General features: G+C 38.3%; 1 protein-coding gene across 4 annotated transcripts in view; it reads right to left on the bottom strand.

The window, feature by feature from the left end:
- Window positions 1-23506, bottom strand: part of CYRIA (CYFIP related Rac1 interactor A) — a 56757-nt gene extending 33251 nt beyond the window's left edge. For 2 of the 4 annotated variants that reach the window (XM_035562525.2, XM_035562530.2), the window contains exons 1-3: window positions 23331-23489; window positions 6950-7000; window positions 5077-5145 (exon numbers count right to left, since the gene is read on the bottom strand). The gene's annotated coding sequence lies outside the window, so the exon portion shown is untranslated. Of the gene's footprint in view, window positions 1-3345; window positions 3459-5076; window positions 5146-6949; window positions 7001-23330 lie in introns of all 4 variants that reach the window. The other 2 variants (XM_035562527.1, XM_035562526.1) reach the window with 2 other exon arrangements.
- Window positions 23507-23979: the final 473 nt, after the last annotated feature.

Here is a 23979-nt window from a genome sequence, read left to right as displayed (position 1 = left end):
CCAACATTACCAGCTTATTCTTCATGCAAATATCTAGCAGAATAGAAACAAGAACATTTGCAAATATCTAGCAGAATAGTCAGGTCAGAAATAAAACTATCATGATAGACATATTAAACAAACCAAAAATATTACAGTAATATGAGCTCAAATTAGATAAATAAAGGTATTATAAGGTATTTAAAAAGTAGCTGGCATTTCAGAACTCTTGTGCATCAACAGTTCTAGTACTTCCTACTGTAAAATACAAAGGCACCAGAAGTCACTCCAGATGTTTATTTTTCTTTAGATGAAATACTTTTTTAAAAAAAATTAAATCTAATACATCAGGTAAACTAATTGATTGTTGCTAATCAATGCTAAAAGGTATTTAAAAAATACCAACCATTTGAAAGTAAGAAAAGTATTTATAACATTTCAGTAATTATTTAAGGGTTAGTTTTCAAAATGTTACTTAATAATAAAAGAAAGAAAACATAGCTTTCTGAGAAAAGTTTACTGGAGCAAAAGCATTTAGAAACAATATAAATAGAAGAAAAATGTATTAGATCAAAACTCTCATTTTAAAATAGGTTTATTCTATTCCTGTTGTTAGTCCCTCATCTTTTATCACTGTCACTTTATACGTAGAACTGCTGAAAATAAAAAGGAAAAAACTAGCGTCACTGTATAAGAGTCTAGGAAAATGAAATAAGCAACTACTTCTGTCTCTCTTTACCACTTCAAAGCATGCATTTTAAGCTTGTGAAATGTCCTATACATGTACTCATGTGAACATACAATGCTAGAAGAATCAAGACATTCTTTTTGTTTTCCTTTTACTTTTTTTTTTCTTTTTTAAAAAAGGGATTTTTTTTCCTCACTGGTCACAGAGGAATTGTATTAGGACATAGTCCTTTTTCCCTACATCCGCCTACGACAAACATTTGCTGCAAGTCAGCGACTCCAAAACCAAATTGTTTACAATTAACTCAAAAAAGCCATTTAAAAAATTGTTTCTTTGTTCCAGTTGGAAAGAGAGACAGCCAGATGTGTGGCTTGTTGATCTTGCTCTTTTCTGACCTCTGAGTGTAGGAAGAACTGTAGCTGAGGAAGGAAGTCAGCAAGTTGTGTTAATGAAGGTGAACATTGCAAAAAGAAAAAGATGTTTGCATTTTTTTTTTTATATATAAGAAAAATATCTTTGAAGCAGTTTTTATTTAAAGAAAAAAGGTATTAAAAAGCCTTTCTTTTTGCTAGTGGTGAAATATTAGAACCTTTGTTTCTAGAAAAGTCAATAAAGAGTACAGGTTTTATTACATTTAAAAAATTCAACCCTTAATTTCAGGAATTTCATAAAGTTTCATCACTGTAAATTAGCAAACACCTCATCATTAACACCTGCTGGGAGACTGTCCTCCTTTGAGAATGCAAAATTCAGGAAAGACATTTAAATTTTGGACTCTGACTGAGTCATACTCTATTATTACTGACAATAATCAGATCTAAAGCTGAGTTCCAGATTGAGAGTGCACCCACCTCTTTGTAAAACACATCTGGCAAAACCCCCAAGACAATGAATGATGTTTTCTACAGTACCTTTCTTCACGCTTCTCCCTGAAGCATGCGTGTGCTTTACAAATATTCAACAACGAATTAAAGTAATCTGAGTTGAAAACTATTCATTACATGATTCTGTTGATGCAGTACACACCAAGATATTCCACTAGCATAATAAAGAACAATCTCTCAAAGACTTCACACTAACAGACACGAAACATTATCACCTTATTTCTGAACTTTGAATTATTTTGTGGAAAATGTCTAAAATGTATTCTAAAGTTCTGTGACTACTGGCCCTCCTTTTATCATGGTACCTGTCAAGTCAGTGAAAGTTACCATACTTGAGGTGCTAAGAATGCATTTGTATGTGAAGCAAAAATTTACACCAGATACTCAGTTTTAGATATTATTTTTGGCACCTAAGCATCAATCCAGACTCATTAGACAGCGAATGAAGATTCCAAAATGTACTATAGGCATCTAACTTGATTGTCTGAATTAAGCAAAATTTATGAAGGTACTCTCCCTGCATTGCTCTCTTCACACTAGTGACAACTCACACTAGTTTTGGTAGAAAATGATAATGCCTAAGTTTTGTCAACTGGTTACTATTTCAAGAATATACTTACCATCCAAAGACCTGAACAATATCATCATAGTTCATCTTTCAACATATGCTTATTATGTTACTATTTAATTAAGAATTTATTATGTATTCTTTGAAAACAGGAAATTGAAAACTAGTTTACTCTCTTCCCACCCCACGTGGAAAATGTTATTACATCCCCAAACACATGAATATATACACACAAAAACATTTCTGAGAACAGTTATACAAATGTTTAATCTGATTCCGGAGAATTAGAACAGTATTTCAAGTCACACGTTTTGAAACTTTTCTAAGGAATATGGATCATTTTAAAAACAGCCTAAGAGACTCAATCTTCCTCTTTGCGCTAAGAGAAGTGGAAAATCTTATCATGCAAGACTTCCAGCACAGCTCAGACAGCTCACAGCTATGACCACAAAGACACAAAGAATTTCTTCTGCTGCATTAATATTTAGAAATTCTTTTTGGCTTGCTGTTGTTATATGGTTTTAAGAAACTTATTTTAGGGAAAAGTGTTTAGATGTTTCTATAGTCCATGTTTTGTCATTGTCTTTTGCCACAGTCAATCTTTAAGGTCATTAATGGCACGTTTTGAAAAAAAAAATCTTAATATCTGTAAAAGGTTTCTAATAGCAAAAAAATAGGACTTCAAAAATTTATCAGCTAATAAAGAGATTACCGATTTTTTTTTTCTACCAGTTGTAGTTCCTAGCAAAGGAATTAATAAAAACAATGAACTACATTGTAGTAATGATTAACCTTCTATGGACTAGATTTAAAGAAAAAAAAATCCTTAATTCAGTAAATCTCCATTTCTTTATTTTACATTCCTTGGTTCTTATAATTTCCTGTTTGTTCTAACACGTTAGAGTCTTCATCAGCATTCCTACCATTTTTCCCTTTATTCTTTCTTTTCAGTTTTCCTATCTCTTAAGATCTCCTTGCCCTGTGCTTCAGCTCATCTCAGACTCCCTCCACTAGGACAGATAAGACCATGAAGAGCAGTCATTTTTGAGATCCTCTCATCTCCAGCTCAGAAAGACCTTCTTCGACTAAAAAAACTGAATGGGCCCTAAGTTTGAATTTAAATTCTATCTTTATAAAATGTAATAGGTATATCATATACAAATGTATTTATATGTACATATTATATATATATCATATACATAATTCTTATTTTAAATTCCACTTGCCTTTAATAGAATAGAAGGATGGAAGGCCCTTCAAAGGAAAAAGTGTAAAAAGAAAATACACACAGACACTTCACTGATTTAGTCCGTAGTCCTCTCAAGCGTCACTTCATTAGCTTACAAGGTAGAAAAGAATAATTACTTACACTACAGAAGTTATCAAAGTTAGGATTATAGCCTTTAATCTTAACTAACTTTCCGTCTACCCCTTACATCCACTTCTTCCCTTGGACCTGGGTTTGTTCAACCATCTAGTGAAACAAAACAGGAATACTGCTGGTTTTCAACTACACCGGTTCCACTTTCAGCAGAAACCTTTGTGGTCTTAAATTAATGAATCTTTAAACCATCCGAAGTCCTCTGCAAGTGGCTTTGTTGCTTTTGAACAAACATCCACATGATTAGCAAATACTTTTACTTTGATAGACTGCCATTGAGATTCCTGGGGTCACTTGGGAACTGCAAACCTGCTTTGATAAATTGCCAGTCAGACTGCTGCCATGTTGGGCTTGCTTTTTTACGTACAACAAATTGAAGTCTTTGTGGTCATCTGCCTGCAGCATCCCTTGCTGGATGACTCTCACAGCAGCTGAACTAATGATAGAATTCACTAAAGCAGGGCCAGCTTCAAGATTCCTCTCCATATTTCACGATTTCCTTCTCTCCCAGAAACCACTGGATGAAAGCTAGCATCTCGCAGGGCCTTAATTCCCTTAACGAATTAAGATATTAAGTCTCTTTAAGATTTTACATGTTACATGCTGCAACAGCACAGCTCAAATGTCATGTCTGCTTCGCATTTCCCAACAGCCTAGAAAGGGCTGGCAACCAGCAGCGTGTTTGGGTCAGAACCAACAGAACCATTTCCTGCAACTTGTAGCCTTTGGGCTCAGGAATCATAGCATATGGCCAAGTTAGTGTCAGCTAAGTGTTACACTGAGTTTTCCATTCTCATCTTTATAATCTATGTGGTAAATACTAGCAGCCAAATTGGCATGACCTTGAGTATTTCACTATGAGGAAGAAGGCAATCTCCAGGGACAACTGTTGTAATTACAGATACCTATTAAAACCTTCCAGCTCTACTCTATCACCCTCTACTTCCTCCCCGGATACTGAAGTCTCCAAAGTCTCCAGCTGTTCACAAATCCTTCTTCTTATTTCTCATGCATCAAATTTGTTCTTGGAGCAGAGTAAGCAAGAAGTTTAAAGACATACTAAAGCTGATACAACAATTTGTTGCCACAAGTACTTGCACTGATTTACTTGTGTGTGTCAACACCAGTACTTGCTGGATTCCACAGCAGGCTGATCCAGAGGTCTAACCTGTCAGAAAACCCTTCAATACCTCTTTAAAATCCTACAGAGTTTCAGCAGCAAATTCCCCAAACCAGCACAAAGATGGATACAGGTGCTGATGCAACAGAAGGGGCAGACAGAACTGAACCACCACTTTTTACAGCAACAAGTTAACCAAACAACTACTTACTCGATCACAAAATTAAATCCTATACACAGTTAGATCATGTAGAGTTGCTAATGCAGTTTCTCTCAGGAAAATAAAATTTTAGGACAACTGACCTCTTATTCAATCTCAAATAAAAGTGGACTCATTCAACAAAGATAAACACTCTATATACACAGTAAAGTCTAGCATATTGCATTCTTTAGCTTTCTCATAATCAGTGCAAAATTAAGGAGATACTTAAACACAAACACTTACTTATGTCTTACCTAGAAATAGAGTGGTTCCAATTCACATTTAAAAATCCAAAGTGTTGATGCTAAACATTCACCGTCCGTCTGTCACGAAAAACATTTAAGATTACACATGAGATCATTGTGCTTTTCCTCTTTCAGTTATCAGTTAAAACTTTTTTGCATGGAAGCAAATACACCAGATTGTATAAACTGAAAACTGAAAATGAGTCTTTTAAAAGTGAAGTTTGGATCATCCAAGAAATTTTAAAGTAATTGAATTCAAAAAAATCGCACTGGATTGAAGTGGTCAGATATTTAAACTGATTTTTCATCCCATATAATTCTACAGAACAAATTATATTTAATTTTTATTTTTATATTGAGCATTGCCAAGATTGTACAGCCATAGCAAAATAATATTCACTGGTACCGGTATGTATTGCATTAAGAATGAAAAGAAATAATGAAAGTGTAAACATATTTCCAAAACATTATAATAGCTACTTATTATAATGGTTATATTTATTTAAAACAGCATTTACATAGAAAGTAGTCTAGTGAAATTGATTCTAAGTTCACAAATGAAGTTTCCTGTCTTCTGAAACTTCCAAAATAAAGAATGAAATTGAAATGCTTAACAGTGATCATTTCATTCTTGAAGTGTGTGGGGGAAGCTAAGAGAAACACAAGTAGACCAACCAGGTCCTTTATAAGGATCCACAGGTAGACTTGTTCTTAAGATCTGGATGTTATATCACTTCTACAACTCTCTAAATGAAACAACTTATAATGATGCATGTTTGCTCCAATAACAAGGTTAAATCAACTTAAGAGAATTAAATCTGCTAAAGAAAAGATTGGAAGTGAACTTATTTTTCAACCATATCCTCAGAACTGCTAGTTTGGCTCCGCAAACACTCTTCTTCACAAATATTCTGTTTCACTATTCTCATGACTATGGAGAAACAGAGGTTAAGTCATCAGGTTCATAAATCAGTTGATTTAAGTTTGGGCTCTGAAAATCCCATGGTTTCTGCTGCTGTACTTATAAAGATATGACTAGGAAATGGGCCTAATCTAACTATGAATTTTTATTCATCTAATTTCAAAAAAGTAAGCATGTTTAATCACTTCCTGAAGAGAAATTCTCTTTTGAAAATCAGAGAGCGATATGGCGCAGATATTTTTTCTAAAATTAAGTCCCTCGCTACAAATTATAACAATTCTTATAAAAGCAGATTGAATTAAATTAGAATGAAACACTAATTTCTCAAGTAGAGCACCCATATAGGGAACTAATTAGGAATAACTCCTTTGAGTAAACAAACCTTTATACCAATTAGTAGCTGGTCAAGTCAGGGAACTCCCTTTCTCTAGGGAAAAATGTCTATTTTCAGCATTGCTTTACTTTGCTGCTGGCTACAAATTCTCTCTAGTTCTGTAGTAATGGAGGGTGTTTAGAATTTAATTTTGGGACAGTTTGCTGGGAATGTAGTCAAGATTAAAAAAAAAAGTAGCAATGGAAGACCGAAATAATTGTGGTATTAGGACTTCAAAAGGGATGAGAACAAATCCTATTTTCCATCTAGGCCAATTTTGCCCCAAAGTCTAAACAAAAAAAACACATTACAGTAACAGTGAGATGACTCAAACAGTAGCATAAGTGAAAGAAAGTACAAGGGAAGGAGAATTTACAGCTTTTGTTCTATAAGAAAACAAATAAAAACCCTAGGGTGAGAATATTACACCCACACAGCATTTTGAAAGCATCAGTTAGGTGCAACAGTAAAACTGTATCACAGGACATCATTCAAGGGAGGCTGAGTATTCATTTATTATTTATGACATCTGAATCTGCTAAACAGCTGTTCTGTGCAAGATGAAAAGTACATGGGTTGATTCTTACCTTGCTGAAGATGATTCAGAGCGTTCCTGATAATTAGAGAGAGACTGCAATCTGTGAATTTTAAAATTTGTTTGAAAAATTGTTATTAATGCACGTTTTGATTACTAAGTAAAAATCAGAAATTTACCAAAATGCCTTCAAAACATTACAGTAATTTCCCATTTTTAAAAAGCAGTGAGTACTGCTGCAAGGTATCTTCTCTTTAATATTATGCCCTAAGTAAAAGGTCAATTATCTCATAGTACAGTGCACCAGGATAGTGAACTACTGTTCCCATGGTTAGAACAGCAAGGGAAAGTTCAGACCCAGCTTAGGAAGCTCCTGTAGAGTTAAATTTAACTAGACTCTCAGCAGCTTTAACTGTCTCTATGGAGAGTTACAAAGAATTGAAGAAAAGGAATTGTTAAAACCTTTCAACTGTTTTAACTCCACTACTCGTGGGAAAGAAGCCAAGAAGGAGGCATCAGAGAACAGGCAAAAGAGGGATGGAAAAAGGACTGGAAACACCCCAAAGAACCCAGAAAACTATTGATTTCATACAGAGTAGTGAAATAGCAACAGACAATTTTCGACCCTCCAGTCCTGGAAAACAAAGGACTGGCTACCATACTTTTCTACAACATTTACTGATAAAAGATGCATCAAACCATCACCTCTTCCCCCTTGACCCATCACAAATGACAAATCTGAAGGATTCAGTAACCTCAGCACTAATTAAATGAGTATCAGTGGGAAAGTTTCAAAGAGGGTATCCCACTTACAGCACCATGTTAACTCCCAAGCTACTAAGCATCTAGGTATTTTTCTAAATTCATGTAATTAAGGGTTAATAGCTGGTTAATAACTGGAAAGAGTGGTCAAGCAACAATGCACTCAGATTCATATTAAACAGAAACAAAGCAGATTTACTACAATGAATGAGAGAAAGTGAGGTTGGTAGAACAGAACAGAATAGATGGAAATTTTAAAAAAATTATATATATATATATATATATATATATATATATATCAGTGCAGCTAAAGAAAAAGGCATGTGAAACTTGATGCTTTTCAACAAGAAAAAAAAAAAAAGGAGTTTAGCAAGTCCAGCACAGACTATTCTGACACATATTAACTGTTTTTGGAGGGTGCTCACAACTGAAAAAAAAAAAAAAAAGACCCTAAATCAGTTTGAGAAAGGGGAGGAAAGCATTTTAGTATTTTAGATACCTTTAACTTTAAATAAATACATGAATTAATCCATTAAAAATCTCATGCCAAAGTGGGCATCTGCAGAACTGAATTTATTTGATCCATAATCAGGAAAAGTTAATCAATTTGAAAAGATCAGAAATCTTCAGTCATTGAAGCCAGAGGCAATACAGTTTAACTGAATTCATAATCTAATATCACAAGAAAGAAAATAGAACTAAAAATACCTTAGTGAGGGCACTAGAAAAGTTACTAAATTTCCACCTTTTTGAAAGTTTTAAATGAAAATAGGGCTACAAAATTCAAACTGTAGAATCAGTCTTACATGTTTAATTATGGCAAAGAATTGCTGGAAACCTTTAAACAGATTGCGAGTGGGACAGAAAAAAATCCAGTCTATAACTCTATGGAATAAAGAACTGCTATAAAAAATGAAATAGTTTGAATGTCATGATGCAAGCACAAAAGATAAAATATACTTGACAGAAACTTTAGAATTTGTATCTTGTAAAACAAGACATTTGAATTGTTTAAAAAAAATCTCTATGTTCATATCACGTGAGCCTTCTATAATAGTATTAGTGACGCTAAATGAAAAACTTGAAATCTAATGTAGACCTACAGAAAGGTAAATGAGTATTTTCTTGAATTATATTGATTGTTTCCATATGTTCATGCTTGACCGATTTGTTTTGTTATGTAACTTGTCTTATTTGGACAAAAATGAAGAGTGTGGGCAAGAGTAAACTCTTCTTTAACAGGTGTAAAGTATACTCACAAAAAGCTTATAGACTGTCTGGAAGTAGGCTAGCACAGTTACTTAGGGAGTCCTACACGTTTTTATATAGAAAAAAACTAAGTTTTGGCAACAAAACCCAGCAGAATTAACTATAAAGAAGTAGCTCCAGCACAGTAGAATCACGAAACTACACAAACGTTGCTACTTCCACAGAATACTTGTTTCTGTATAAACCTAACACAACCTAGCTACCAGCTGACACTGGATTTGGTTTTTAAAAAACTGTACATCGCCTTGTGGAAGTCTTTTTAACCTTTTAAAAAACTTATTCTGGATATCCAAACGTCTTTCAAACTTAAACAAATACTTATATATAAAATTCAAATGGCATGTAAAAATAATGCCAGCCAAGTTTAGTAAAGCTGATACAACCAAGAGGGATGGAACAGGCATTTAAAAGAGACAACGACCAGACGCCGGGAGGCTCTTCTTGTTCAGCTAGCAATAAATGCCTGGATGGCCTGGGAGGCAAGTTTACTGAGGTAAAACATGTGGCCTGAGTGAGATGCCATTGAACGGGAAAGCAAGTGCCATGGAACAGAGAAGATAAACTACTCACTGAAAGAGCTTTCAGTTTTCAGATCTTAGCCTTTAATACAATATTCCTTTAAAAGTTCAGATAAGCAAAGATTGATATCAGTCTTCCACAGGAGAGCCAGAAGAATCAAGAGGGTCGACACTTTAAAATATTTATAAAATAACTAAATACCAGTATACTCCCTACAACACTGACCCAGACAGGGAGTGAACAAACACATTTATGAGCAACTGAGAATTCTTGTGTCAGGGAGAAAGGAAAGGCACCTTTCAGCAAGGAAAACACCAGTGCGATGAAAATGGACAGAAGCAAATACACACGCTGCTGCTTACTGTGGAAACCTCAGCAAAAAATTCAACCCCTAATGCGGCTTTAAAGGAAGGATGTCAACAAGGAGGAAAACCATCACAGATTAGTGTAAAAGAGACAATTCTGTTACTGCTTCGGTAACACCTAGTAAGTCCACTTATCCCTCATTAAAATGCATTTAGAAAATGAAGCACAGGAGTCAGTTCTGTACCCTCAGAGCAGTCAGCTGGGGGGCCTGCTGGCAGTAAAGCTTATTATACACCCAGGGATTTGGGCCATCACAGCCCACCACCAACTCAAACCTAAGGCACAACACAGCTGCTACTTTGAACGTTTCCTGCTGTGTAAGAAATAATTAAGGCTGTATGATCGGTATTCAAGAAAGCATTTATAGCAGAGAGGGCAAGTTAATTCTACCTGCAAATGAAGAGTTAAGCAACGTTGCATCACAGAACAGACTAAAGGCGAAACAAGAGTTAAGCAAGATGTGATGTGTAATAGAGAGGCCAGACTCTGAATTATAACAATGCAACCACGATGTTATTTCACATTTTAGAACTCTTTTATTCAAAAAGAAGGCGGCACATATTCCAAAATGAAGTTATGAATCTCTATTTCGATTTAAGATACAGGGAAAAAAAAAGGAAAAGCAGCAGAACACACTTATTGATGTATATAGTGAAAACCAAAGGCTTGTTCAAATGTTTAATACCAAGCTGGTACTATTTAAATATTATGTGGAAAGATGAGAGAGAGAGAGAGAGAGAGAGAGAGGGAGAGAGAGATGGCAAATCTGGACTCTTGTGTTCAGGGCAGATCTTGCTGAACTTTAACTTCAGTGGCACCTGCTCTTGGTTTTGGTTCCCTTCACACACAACCCATCACCGATTGCACCTGACATCCCCAGCCCAATCCACCACTCAACCCAGGACGTGGTTTCTGATTGCAGGGCTGTTCCCAGACAGAGGGACACACGCCTGGTTCAGCAGGCAGCTTGCATGGCCTGTACACCTATTCCTCATCCCCTACAGAAGAGGCTGGGAAACAGATGGGAGCGCTCCACAGACCAGATTCAACCCCTAAGTTGTCTAAAGAGAGTCTGGCTCAACTGACATCAGGTTGCTAATAGCTTTAATGCTGCTTTAAAAAAAAAAAAAAAATCAACCCACTAGTTTTGGCAAAATATAAAGTTAGACTTACATCTCCTTGATGGTAGGCAGTAAGACAATTAAAGAGGGTTGAAATATTTGCTTGAGACAGACTCCCCAGGGAAACCCTAAAGATCATACCAATTAGGGTTGGTGTTAGCAGGTTGCTACTATTACTTTTGATAACAGAAGGCAAAGCTTAGGAAAGGGGTAAGTTTTACACTAGTACCAGGATATATGTCCTCTGGTCAGAGGACACTGTAGATGCCATCTGTTTTCTTTTATTTTACTTTTTGATTTAAAACGCCAGACCATTATTCATCATAAATATATATATTTTTAATAGAACTTTCAAAATGTGTAATTGCCTGTGTATTCCCTGGGGCTTTTCTCATACACACAATATGAAACTTAATTATTCTATGATTTTAAGTTGCTCAGGATTATTTTTCCAGCTTTCTGGACACAGATTCTTACCTTCAGATTTGATCGATTTTTTTTCTCAACCCTTCTAAGCACACAAAGAGAATACTGCCTTTGCTTTCTCAAATAAGCTCCTGAATCCCAGCTTCCTGAAAAGCAGGATCTGCAGCTGCATATATAATAAAAAATAAAATAGAGCAGGGCAAATGGCCACACTCTGGGCTTGGCAGCAGCTAGCATGGTATAGCCTGTGGCTGTACAACTAAAATCCTGTCCCTCCAAAACAGCATGGCCAGATCCAGACAGCCTTTTGGAAATGGTCCACAGTCTATACTAACCCCAGAACTATGCTTGGGCATAATGTGGGAGAGTGTTAGTTGGCACAAGACAAAACTGTGTCACGAACAGTACTAAATTTGTAACAGTACAGACAGTTGCATGCCATATCCATTCCTTATTTAGTTCCTACTATAAACATGTATCATGATTATAGTTCCCAGTTGCTTCTGGAGAATATCATTTTAAGAAGTGAATTCCATAAGTAGCCAATGCATTTTAGAATTAACAGGTCACCTTTTCCAGGCACGAGAGCTTCTAGCCTTAATAACGCATCCTAAACTAGGCTGTTGGTGAAAATTTGTACTCTCTAGGTTTTAGATTTTTTTTAGTGTATTCAGATAGACAGAAGATGAGCATCTGTCATCTGACTTCTTCATTTTAGCAAGCCTGGATTGCTGTCGCTATTGTACTGGACCAGACTGTCAGCTGTTATAAAGTGGGCACAGCTCTAGTGACAAGTAGCCAATGTACAGCAGATGAGACTCTTCCTCAAACTCTACCTGCATCAGGGTGGTGGGCAAGGACAAAATTCAAATACTTTAAAAGGTTAGTGTTTTCTGTGTTTTTTTTTCTTTCTGTAATTAACAAACTCATCCGTGTCTTCATAAATTTGTTCTAAATCAGAAATCCTCACTTATTTACTTTTCCTGCAAACACAGATCAAAAGAATTTACACTTAATTTGTACAAAAATAAACATAAGTAACAAGTCTTTGTGCACACAACAAAGGCATGTGTTTTTTTCCCAAAGGAAAACATAACTACCCTGGTGTAAACTGGATGCAAATTTTATACTTAGTAAGAAATACTGTCTCTTAAACTTCGTGTAGATGTGATTATGCAGTGTCACAGGGTAATGAAAAAATAGAAAAATTAAAACTGAGTACAAAAACATATACTCCTTTCATAAATGCATACCTGTAAGTTATCTCAATACATGCTTCTCCAAGGCTTACCTTGAAATAGCCTTAAAAGGTAATGGTATTGACAAAACTGCGTATTATTCTGTGAAACCTCAACCTGCCTTTGATAACTGTTGGAGTATTGGCTGCCGATCTGGTCCACTGAGCACTGAAAAATTAAAATATCAAACAATGCTGCCTTGCCCCTTGCCCAGTGTACCAGTCCCAGCCATTGAACTCTTGTACCCACATTTGCCTGGGATTACTTTAATCGTAGCCCCTTGAATTATATGTGCAATTTCTGTCTTTCAAAAAGTGACATGAGCACATGCATAAAGATGATCACTCCAGTTAACCAGAAAACTATCAGATCTGCCAACAAAAAAACAACCAAAAAAACTAAAATACAAATGCCCTCCCACATAAGTGAAGTAACAAACTTCTTAACTCTCAGCAACAATAACATTGCTGGCATGAGACAAGCATATGTTTCGCACAGATCTTGGCCTAAATCCTAGTTCTGATGTGGAAAAAAAAAAAAAAAAGTAATAAACCAGCTTGTTGAAAAGAGAAAATATGACTTTAGATCCAGAATTACTATGGTCCTTTTTCTCTGTTTTCTCTGACATGCTGCCCAGAATACATACAGTAACACTAGAAAAAGATGAAGCTAGGAAATAACTGGTCAATACTGTCATCTCCATTTTCTCCGTTTTCCTTTGGACTCCCTGACAAAATACTTCGTTTCATATGAAAGTAAATTCTTGCATCAAAGATCTCTACTTTTCACAGTTGTTTAAGAAAAAAAAATAAAAAAGTCTGGTTTCCAAAGGTAGATATGTTCTGCTATCATTCTAAAACCTGTTGTGTTAGATTGAGCTGGAAGAGAGACAGCTGATTTATATGCCTCCAAGTCACATTGTTTCATAGCATCAGTAAGTAGGGAATGTAGAAGACTGACTAAAACCAAATTCATCATTACTGTGGATTGACTTGGAGATGGTTTTGAAGGTGTGTTCAGGACATCAGCACCGAGCATGGCTGGATCTGACAGATTAAGACTGTCCTGGTGCTGGCTGCACACTTTGATGCTGAAACATAAACCAGTTGAACGCTACCTGGTAAGCCATGGTAGAAGCCGGGTGGCACTTATTTAGAGCTGTTAATTGTCTTCACTCTGTGGAAAAAATGTGACACTCACCAATGCGAGGACAATGCTTTTTGTCAGAATATGTCAAAAGAAAGTCAGGACACTCGTGCTTTACAGTGTCTTTCATTGTACAGCAATTACAACTGCAGAGCAAGTGGGCACGAGGCCCCCAGTCATGGAAAAGCACTGAGACTTCCAGATTTGATTTCTGGGCAAGCCTTCAGAGAATCACCTGAATAGTCTGCTTCTTGAAAACTGGAGAAGAAACTTTTTAACAGTGCAACATCAAGCACTAAACTTATCCTGCATATCTACAGTCACTGGCACAAGATGGGAGAATACCACACACAGTCATTCTTTTTTAATCACCAGCAGGAAAGTTTCTGCAGGTTTGGAGGACAGCCTAATCCCAGAGAACTGGTATTTTTTTTTCTTTATTCCAAATTTGTTTATATCCAGCCTCCCTTCAGAATCTCTCATCCATGTAGCAGAAAAGAAAAGAAAAAAAGTTATTCTAAGAATGAAATGTTTTACTTCAATGTCAGTTGAAGGAAGTACTACCACATACTCTGACAGTTATATCAAATTAAACGCAGAGAGCAGAATGTCTAATGCCGTGTGGAAGAGTTAGTGCAAGAAATAGCTACCTAAGTAACCTCTCCCCCTGCTCCCCTTTGAGATCCGCTCTAAAACAAGTCATATGGCAGCACTTTTCTCCTTTTATGGGCAAAAAAAAAGGAGAAAGGAAGTCAGCACCACAAGCAGGACTGCATTGCCACGTGAATCGAGCAGCTCAAAGCTGTAAGACTACATGCTCGTGCCTACCTTGGTGAAATGAGAACACACACCCTGGAAGAGGGATACCATGAATCAGTTGGCAGGCACTTACCGCGTATATAATTATGTCACGAAATATTTCATGCCTGCTGAACTAGAGAACGTACTAAAAACCAAAGGAGAAAGGGCATGTAACATATTTGTATTTGCTTATCTAACATCTTCTTTCTTTATGTGAATGGCCTATCGCTAGATGCGAATCTCTTCTTTTGGAAGCAGCTGTAGTGATAGTATGACTCAGAGCAGCAATTAAAATGCACTCCTGTGAACTATAGTACTTTCTCCTGCATATATTTCTCTGCCAGTTGCACGCTGCCTCGGTGCCCAGCACCCACTCCCAGTACCGTGGGAGTTTATTTTTGTTCAGCACCAAGCTGTGGTCTACAAGACAGTCAGAGAAAGTTACAAACGATCTAACTTAACACACCTTGGCCTTTTCAAGAAAACTGTCAACATCATTAGCTCAAAACTCGGGAAAGGTAAATGATATAGAAAATTCCCTATGTATCAGGCAAAAAGGAATAAAAGCGTTGTTGTTCTTTTATCAATAGGAAGAAAGAAATCATTGTTTCTGCCTCAATAGTTAAACCCCTAAATCATATGAGGGGACTCCTACCTATAAAAAGCTAAAGAATCGAGAGACAAGAAAGCCCTTTTCCTCACCATGCACAGGTGATGGGATGACAACATTGTAAGAATTCCCATTTCCTCTCCAACGACAGGCGGTCAGACGCATCAGCCAGACCACACATAATGTATGCACATACATACAGCGACCTGCAGGGCACCTGCAGACACCTTGCACGAACTAGGTACTTATCTGTCAGCCGTACAGGTACCTATCATTGACCAAGAGCCACCTTGCTTTTCCTCAGCTGCTGATGCGCAGTCATTCAGCATTTTATTTGAGTGCTGCAACTTAATATTCGACTGCTTTGGGACTCATCCTGCAAACAACTAAATTCAATTACATGAGTTACGCTTGCTGGGTTGCAACCCACGCATCAAAGTTAAAACACAGATAATCACTGGCCTGGTCAGAGTCTCTGTCCTCAAAGCATTTTTTTTAAAGGAAGGAAACAGTCTTCCCACTTATCAGATCATTATCGGGTCAGATTAGATGGCCAAAACAGCAGAGCTCTGGAAGGAGTTTAAAATAATCCCACCATTTTTTGAAGTCTAGCATTGCTATTACATAGAAAATCAAATTCATTAAATATATATATCTATATATCTCTGTATTTGTTATCGGTAAAGATTATAATTTGCTCCTGGGAAGCTTTCAACTGTTACCAGTGGGTCTTTAACTCTCTTTTGACAAATGTTATTTCAGTATAAACAAGGGATATTTCTTTAAAAAGTAGTACTTTAACCTGTAGGCGTCCCTTTGCCTTATAAATAAATTAGAAAGCACTGAATAACTGCAATTGCAAAAGTACAAACACTTTATTACGATTGTGGTGAGTCAGACTGCCAGGATTTGGCAGCCCACAGTGTTCCTCAGCAGCAGAACAAAAGGGGATTTTTTAGGCGGATTTTCTTTTGGTTCAGTAAAGGACAACATGATACTGTCTGTGCCATAATGAATCAAAACCTCAGTTAAACACAGGCGTAAGTAGTCAGACCACAATAATTTTTGTCTCACGGTATAAAAATGGACAAGAAGATTATCTATACTTCTAAGGCCTCTAATATGTATGCTCTCTCAACGTCTTTTGGATACAAAAACCAATAAAAGTAGTAAAATTATCTAGTTGCAGAACTACAAATCTGTTCTGCAGGCAGCATATCCCCAGAATACTTCAAGATCAGGAATTATTTTCTATTTTCCTCTTGAGTACAAGAGGTGTTCATACAAAACAGTAAGTGGATTTTTTAACACCTTCCCTAATTAAAAATATAAACCCTGTAGACCTAAGTATTGCACTCCCAACAAAATCTTTCATGTATTCAGAGCATGAAACACATTTTAAGAGAGACTCATTTTCCAGCTTCCCAATCATGATCTCATTTGGACTCGCAAACCGTTCCCACAGTAATTGATATTACAGCGCTCTGCTGTAATACGGTCTTCTGAGAGGGTGAGGAAAGTGTTCCAGTTCTACAGGGTATTTATGCTTTAATAATAAAAACATAGGAAAAACAGTTGCAAAGTATCAGCTCCCATTTCCTCTGCTGCCATGAAAAACCCAACCAGTTATTAGGGAGATGACTAAAGTCTTATTTCCAGAAACTTCCAAAGATGCCCACATCCATCATGAAATCCTTATCTACAGGAGTCACCAGCAGTCTACAGATGATCCTTCAAGCAAAACATCATAAAATTACCAAACAATTCAGTAAAAGAAGTCAGACTACGTATATGCGGGTGGGAAAAATTGTAACTGATAAAAAAATCAAGACTGTTCTTCGAAATGAAGCGTAACAAATTTAACAATCTAGACTTCTAAAATGGAAAGAGGTTTGAACAACCTAGAGAAATATTATTATAAATGTTTCCCCTCCCCCAATTTCCACAGCATTAGAAGAACCTCCCCAAAAATTAGGGACAGCAAATCATCTGTACCAAATAACAAACCAAATGATAAATACCACTGCACATCTCTTATGATGGCTATTTAAACACAATTCTGGAATCAATTTACTTGAGATAGGATCATACGGATCAGTTACCAGGGAGAGTTTTCCTTATTCTCCAAAACCAATCCAGCTCCATCAGTGGCACCATCACTCAGCATTTCCGTACCAGCTAACAGCTGACAGTAATGAATTTCTGCCCCACAGCTCCACACCGCCGTTAATATGCATAAGAGAAACCCAAAGATGTACTTTCTGCTCCCCTCCCAGGAAGCCATTAACTCCAGCTAACCTCCCAGACTTAATGTGGGGTTGCTGCAAAATGAAAATGAGGATGATCAGGTTATGTACCAAATACTTTGGCAATTAAGAAAGGAAAACAGAAAGTAGGTTTTCTTTGAAACGCCTTTGAGAAGTAAGAAAAACACCTCTTCCCCTCACTTCTCAACCTAAACACATTCAGCCTAAACAACAGAAATCTTGGTACACTACTGGGCTCAGTTCAGTTGTATACTAGAACCAGCTGTTCTCAGCACCAACTTCGACCCCCCTGCATTCCCTGCAGACATTACTCCAGGCAGGACATGGGTCTTCGTACATCTTGCATCTGCCAGTGAAGCACAGGTGCAGTGGAAGTCGTAGGGCATCTGGGATAGGACATGATGCCTGCGTTGGGCAATTCCATCAAACCATGCTCCATTGTGTCCTAATCCCCAAATAAAGATGTTATTTGGAAGGCAACTGCAGTCCACTCTTGCCAAATTCTGGACTTCATCCCCCCAGAAATCTACTCTTTCCTTAGATTTACCACTTCATATGAGAACACAAGCACAAAATTGGATTCCCATGAAAATTCTGAAGATGGCTACAATAGTTAGGAACTTAAAGTAACTGGGATAGTATGCAGGAAGCCCTCTAACCTAATAGGAAACAACGTTGAGAAGTCGATACCTTAAACATCATTATCCTGGAAGCTCAAGAGATGCCTATGTTATTAAGAAGGGTTTTAAAACCTTCAAGCCTCCCCGGGAGCAAAATACAAAGACATCCCTTTCACAAAGAGATGAGGGAAGGAGTCACGCAATTTTGAAGTTTCGGATGAGAAGACGAGAGCACACCCCCGAGCACCATTTAGCAATTCAAGAGCATCAGTAAAGCAACCACGGACGAAGTAAAAGAGCTGGGTGGTAAGCTCTTTTCAGGCTAAAATGCTGGCTCACAACCTACACCTCCACTTGACAGGGAACTGCCCTAGCCAACAGACTAGTCTCTCCCAGACCATTCCCAGTGAAGGTATGAAATTGAAGAATATTTACTGGATGAAAGAACGAAACACCGATAGAAATCAGATTTCCCTCACCTCAGATGAATGTCTTGATCACAGGGCAGGAGTCGCCCTCCCTTCAGCCTAATTAATTTTTTTCCCCAAGTAACACAATTGCAGGTGAAATAAAGGTTTCCTACCACTACGGGACACTTTATGAGATGCTGACTGTTGTACTCTCCTGGGGAGAGAGAGATGTGAGCTTAAGTTACTTCAAGCTGAAAAGGGGACATAGAAACAAGCTTCCCGCTTCACAGGTAATTGATGCAACTAATGCACCATTGAATATAAAGAGAAGAGGGAGAGAGAAACATCACTGCAAACATTTCTTCCCTGAGTTTGAATAAATAGTTTACACTTCTTATTTATTTATAAGCAAAACAAGGTTTTCAAATCCAGGGGGATCATTCCTGTCTAAGGATGCCAAAGACAGTTAGGCACAAGAGAGATGCCACTCTCCTGAACAGTCACGGGAGTAACAGTGCTGGATGGATGCAGACGTGTAGCTCAGTGTACCTAATTTTCCCTACAGTAAAAATACAGACAGCAGTGTGCTTTCAGAAATGAGTTTTAAGAACACCATAGTTGGCTTTGAGGCATCTAATTGTAAAATAGGCCACTCAAATAATTTATGAATTCAGGCTGCAATTCAATAGGGAGAAAGATTTTCCCTCCAAAATACCATAAATTATACATATATATATAGATATAAAGCTTCTAATAGCTACTTAAATTTTAAGTAAAGCCTATGTATATCAGAGAGCTATAGGACAGTACAGAACAGCTGTTATCTAAAATGTTAGCGTAAGTCCACAGATCCCTTTAAAACACCAAACTACATCCACAGCATTATTAAATTGTGCAAACTCCGATGCCCAGATATGACTCAATCTTTCAGAGCTCACCACAGATAAACAGGTGACCAAACGCAACATCCCAATATATTCCATTCCGTGTTCCATATATGACACCTCCCAGGACATGTCAATGCTATTCAACAGATCTGAGGGCAACAAGTTTATGAATCACGTTTATTAACTCAAAACTCTGACAAAAACATTGGCAGTTGTGATAGGCATAGATAACACCACAAGTTGCATTGCTAGTGGAACCTTCAAAATGAATTTTTCACATTTTACAAACTTTATAAATTCCTTACACAGATTTATTGAAAAAAATAACTCTCAGACTTAGGCATTAGCTTCACCTGTTCCACTGCCATTCATCCAACTCATGATCTTAAAAGTCAACTTGTACACTGCCACTTCAAACAGGCCTTCCTTCGGAAGTATTATCATTGACAGGGGAAAAAAACAGGGCAAAACACACAGAAAGTTCCCATAGCACACTAGTTATGTACTCTATGGACAAGTTGGTAAAGTAGACAAGAATATTTCAGCTGTTGGTGAGCAAAGGTAACTGTTCCTGAATTAAGTCCGTAAGATATGGAAGATGTGAAGATACCACTCATGAGACTATTTCTAAACATTTTAAATCCATAATAATAAATACAAATCTTTTAAGCACCTGCGTGTCACTGCTGCCCTAGTTCATATCCATCCTATATTTGTCTTGTATCTGCTATTTTTCATGTACAAGCAACTACTGTTACCAAATCAAGAATTTGTATCAAACAGTATATACGGACAGAAAATAAGACACACATATTTCATTTTAATTGCAAGTGTAGATTGGAATTTTGTGAAAACAGAAGAATGGTAAAATCAGTACTTCACAAGAATTAGGACCTATACAACTCCCATCATTCACATTGCTCTCATCATCATTCATACATGAATGCATAGCAGCTTCTATTACAATTTTAATTTAAACAGCAAAATTCAAATTTATGACTCCATTTTTTGCAGCTCTCAAGCTGTCCTGTATTTTAAATATTTTAATTCATGCCTCTCAAACTGTTTTCTCAGATTTAATGTTACTGTTTTGCATTCATAGATAACGTAAGTAGAATGCACTGCTAAAAGAATGATTGATAATACTGAAACAGATCCAAATACATACTGAATTCAGTACACAGGAAATACTATGAGGTTTTGGCTCCTTCAAATTGATACATACTATTACTATGCACATTCCTCTGCCCACTGATACTATAGCTCACATTGACATAGTAAGTTTGTTTCCAAGGATTTAATAGGAGACTTAATGATGTCTGGATTGTATGCAGGTTTTGGATTTAGAATATATTTTTCTGTTTTGTATATAATGTGAACTGAATGATCAAGTTAATGTGCTACTGCATCTAGTACTAAAGAATGTCAGTGATTCCACAAAACTATTTTACAGTTTCTCTAAAAACTCCAACCAAAAGGGTATTTGGAAATACATATAATCAATTCAAGAAGTCTTATTTATAGTATCTGTACACCTATGAAATATAGTTTCTGTTAAGGTAGGAGAACTGTTATTCATCTAAATAATGTCTAGTATTTTTATATACGTTTTAACCACTCATTTTGTATAACACATAACCCATGTAAATCTGCAACACACTGCATATGCAAATCCCTGACATCTTTGTGAGACTACCATAGTGCTGAGGACAAGATATTTTAGGCTGACAAAACAGTGTCAAAAATGATGTCATGAAGACAAGCGAAGCACACTAATAATGAATTACCTTCCCAGCACTGTAAAATTCACTAACAGGCTCACTATTATGGCAAAATGACATCTGCTGACAGTAACTATACAGTAGTACCCAAGATCTTCACCACTTTTCTTTTGTGAATTAACCAAGTATTTTTCATTCTAATTACTGGCATACGTTGTCTTTTTAATGACTTGTGACTTGTTTATTTTCTGTTTTTAATAAAGAACAGAAGTTCACAGGCATATGTGACTGCAAAAACGGTAGATGATAAAAAGTACAGAGCAGTATGCAATAAAATAATGGACAGTCATTAAGAAACCACGCAAATAATTCAGAAAGCCTCTCTTATGCTTGCCATAGTTTACATTCAAGTGAAACCTTAATGATCAGATACACTATACTACAGTGGTTCAAAATGCAGCTGAAGAATCTTATTCTTAGTTGCTACTTTATGCTTTTTATATATTTAAATTAAACCCTTTACGCTAGTCTCAATCTGTAATTTCATTAAAACATTTTGTGAGTTGTTGAACTTTATGATTTGTTTGTTTTTATTTCAGGCCTGGTGTGTGTGGGGGGTGGTTTATAAGAATGCAGAAAGGAGAATCCAACATGAGAAATTACAAAGTTTATTCCCTAAAAAAATAAAATATCTTGCCGATGTATAAATCTTCTTTATATCTTACAACGATATAAAAGTTAGCATAACTGAGAAAAGGGAAGTATCAACTTAGTTCTTCTCTGTGTAATATGAGTTGGGGTATTTTTGTAGACCAATGCTGAGCATGTAAAATTCTTTGCCCACAAGGCAGCCTCCTGTCACAACTGCATTTCATTCCAGATCTCCCCACCTAAGCGTTCACAGTCAAAGTCATTTTTATTTTTTTTTTTTTGACCTTGCAGATGGCAAGAATAGGAGAAGGAAAGCAAAGCAAAAACATCCCTATCCCCCTCAACTTACCCTTTCCACATGCACATACAAACTGCCTTTAGGAGCTGGTAAATAAAAACAGAGTGCAAAGATTCCCTGTATGGAAATCAAGGACTACCAGAACAGGCTGGAAACCAACACACATCACAACCCTCAGCAAGTTATTAGCAACAACACTGAAAGAATGGGAAGTTAAAAGTCTTTCTGTGCTTCTCTTGAATTATGGAACATTTGATTTTATACACTGGCATCATATATTACCAGGGCCTTAGCATAACAAAACCCTGATAAATAAATTTGAAGCTCAACTGTCTTGAAATTAAATTAGGGGAAAAAAAAAAAAAGAAGCAGAAATGCTTGTGTGGTATCTGTTCAGAGATTCAAACGATGAGATGAATTTAACATTGCAGAACGTGTTTTCCATCTGCTCTCTCTCATGCCTAGCCTTCACAATGGCACATCCTTCTAGAAATGGTGCTCACGGCACCCTGCATCCAACCATCTCCAGCAGCTGAAATAGAAAGTTTTCCCTAATAACTGAAGTTGTAAATTTGAACCCCCCTCATCCCCAGCCTCGAGCAATGGCGTACTTAATCCAGAGAAGGGCTACAGCCTTTTTGTTTGTTTGTTTGTTTGATTGATACCCTCAGCCCTGTTACAGCTCATCCTGGCACCTGGGCCCACAGGGAGCCAGGTGCCCACAGCACACCAGCCCGATGGGGGTCCCTGAGGAAGACATAGGAGCTCCTTTAGGGGCCGAGACAGTGATAGGAGCTCAGGCACGGTCCTTTTGGGGCCGAGGCTGCGATAGGAGCTCCTTCTGGGGCCGAGGAAAAAAGCCTCTCCCCGAACGGAGGCTAAGATCTACCAGCAAAACGTTTTACCACGGAGGAAGGGAAAGCAAAGTGTGGCCCTGGTGCCCCGTAACCCCACTCGAGGCCGCTGGAGCCGGTGTTTTTGAGGCAACAGTTGGCCGCCTCCCCACCGGCATCCCCCCCACCCCTCTGCCCCCCGAGGCTGGCAGGAGGAGGGCAGGGAACGGGGGGCGGCCGCGGGGAGGGGGGCACAAAGGCGGCGGCGAGGAGGAAGGCAACCCCCGAGCTGAGATGAAAAAGATAAAAATAAAATCACCACAAAACAACACAGGGGCTGCAGAGCCTCCCGTCTCCCAGCAGGGCGCTGCGGGGGCGGCTTCTCCCTCCCTCCCTCCCCCCCTTACCCCCCGAATCTTCCACCCCCCAGAGGACGGGGCGCCTCCTGCCCCCACCGGCGGCCAGCCGCAGCCCCCGAGCCGCCTTACCTGAGCTACCCGTCGCCGCTGGCCGCTGCGGGGACCCTCGTCCATCCCCCGAGCCTCAGAGACAGCCGGCGGCACGGCACAGCCCGGCCCGGCCCAGCCCAGCCCAGCCCCGCGCCACACTCGCAGGCCCGCCCCGCGGTGGCTGCGTGCGGCTGCCGCCAGCCGCCGGCCCCGGCCGGGCGCGGTTCCCCCCCCCCGGGCCCGCCTCCCGCTGCTGAAGGGGGGGCCGAGAGCCCCTCAATGTCTCTCCACCGGGCTGTGTACGGTCACAAGAGGGAGAAGGAAGAGAGGATGAAGCCTCCCTCCCCCGGTGGAGGGTGGGGAAGGGACGGCAGGGCGCGGGGGCAGAGGAGGCGGCGCGGTTTGAGATGAGGGGAAGAGGGAGAAGGAGGGTGAGGGGTGTATCCTGCCTTTCCACAGACCTTACCTAGGGTGATTCGTGCTCCACGTGTACCCCCCAGCCCAGCCCAGAAGGGTAGACACACCCAGTGGTGTTACCCCTGAAGCCACTGAAGAGCGGCCCCCACCCGACCTATTCCCCTCAGCAACAGCGGCTTCGACCCAAATCTGCCCCGTTTCGACCCAAATCTGCCCCGTTTCGACCAAAAACTGCTCCGTTTCGACCCAAATCTGCCCTGTTTCTCACATT

The sequence above is a fragment of the Cygnus atratus genome, chromosome 3 (genome assembly GCF_013377495.2).
Source record: "Cygnus atratus isolate AKBS03 ecotype Queensland, Australia chromosome 3, CAtr_DNAZoo_HiC_assembly, whole genome shotgun sequence".
NCBI lineage: Eukaryota > Metazoa > Chordata > Aves > Anseriformes > Anatidae > Cygnus > Cygnus atratus.
This window is presented reverse-complemented; position numbering and strand designations above follow the sequence as displayed.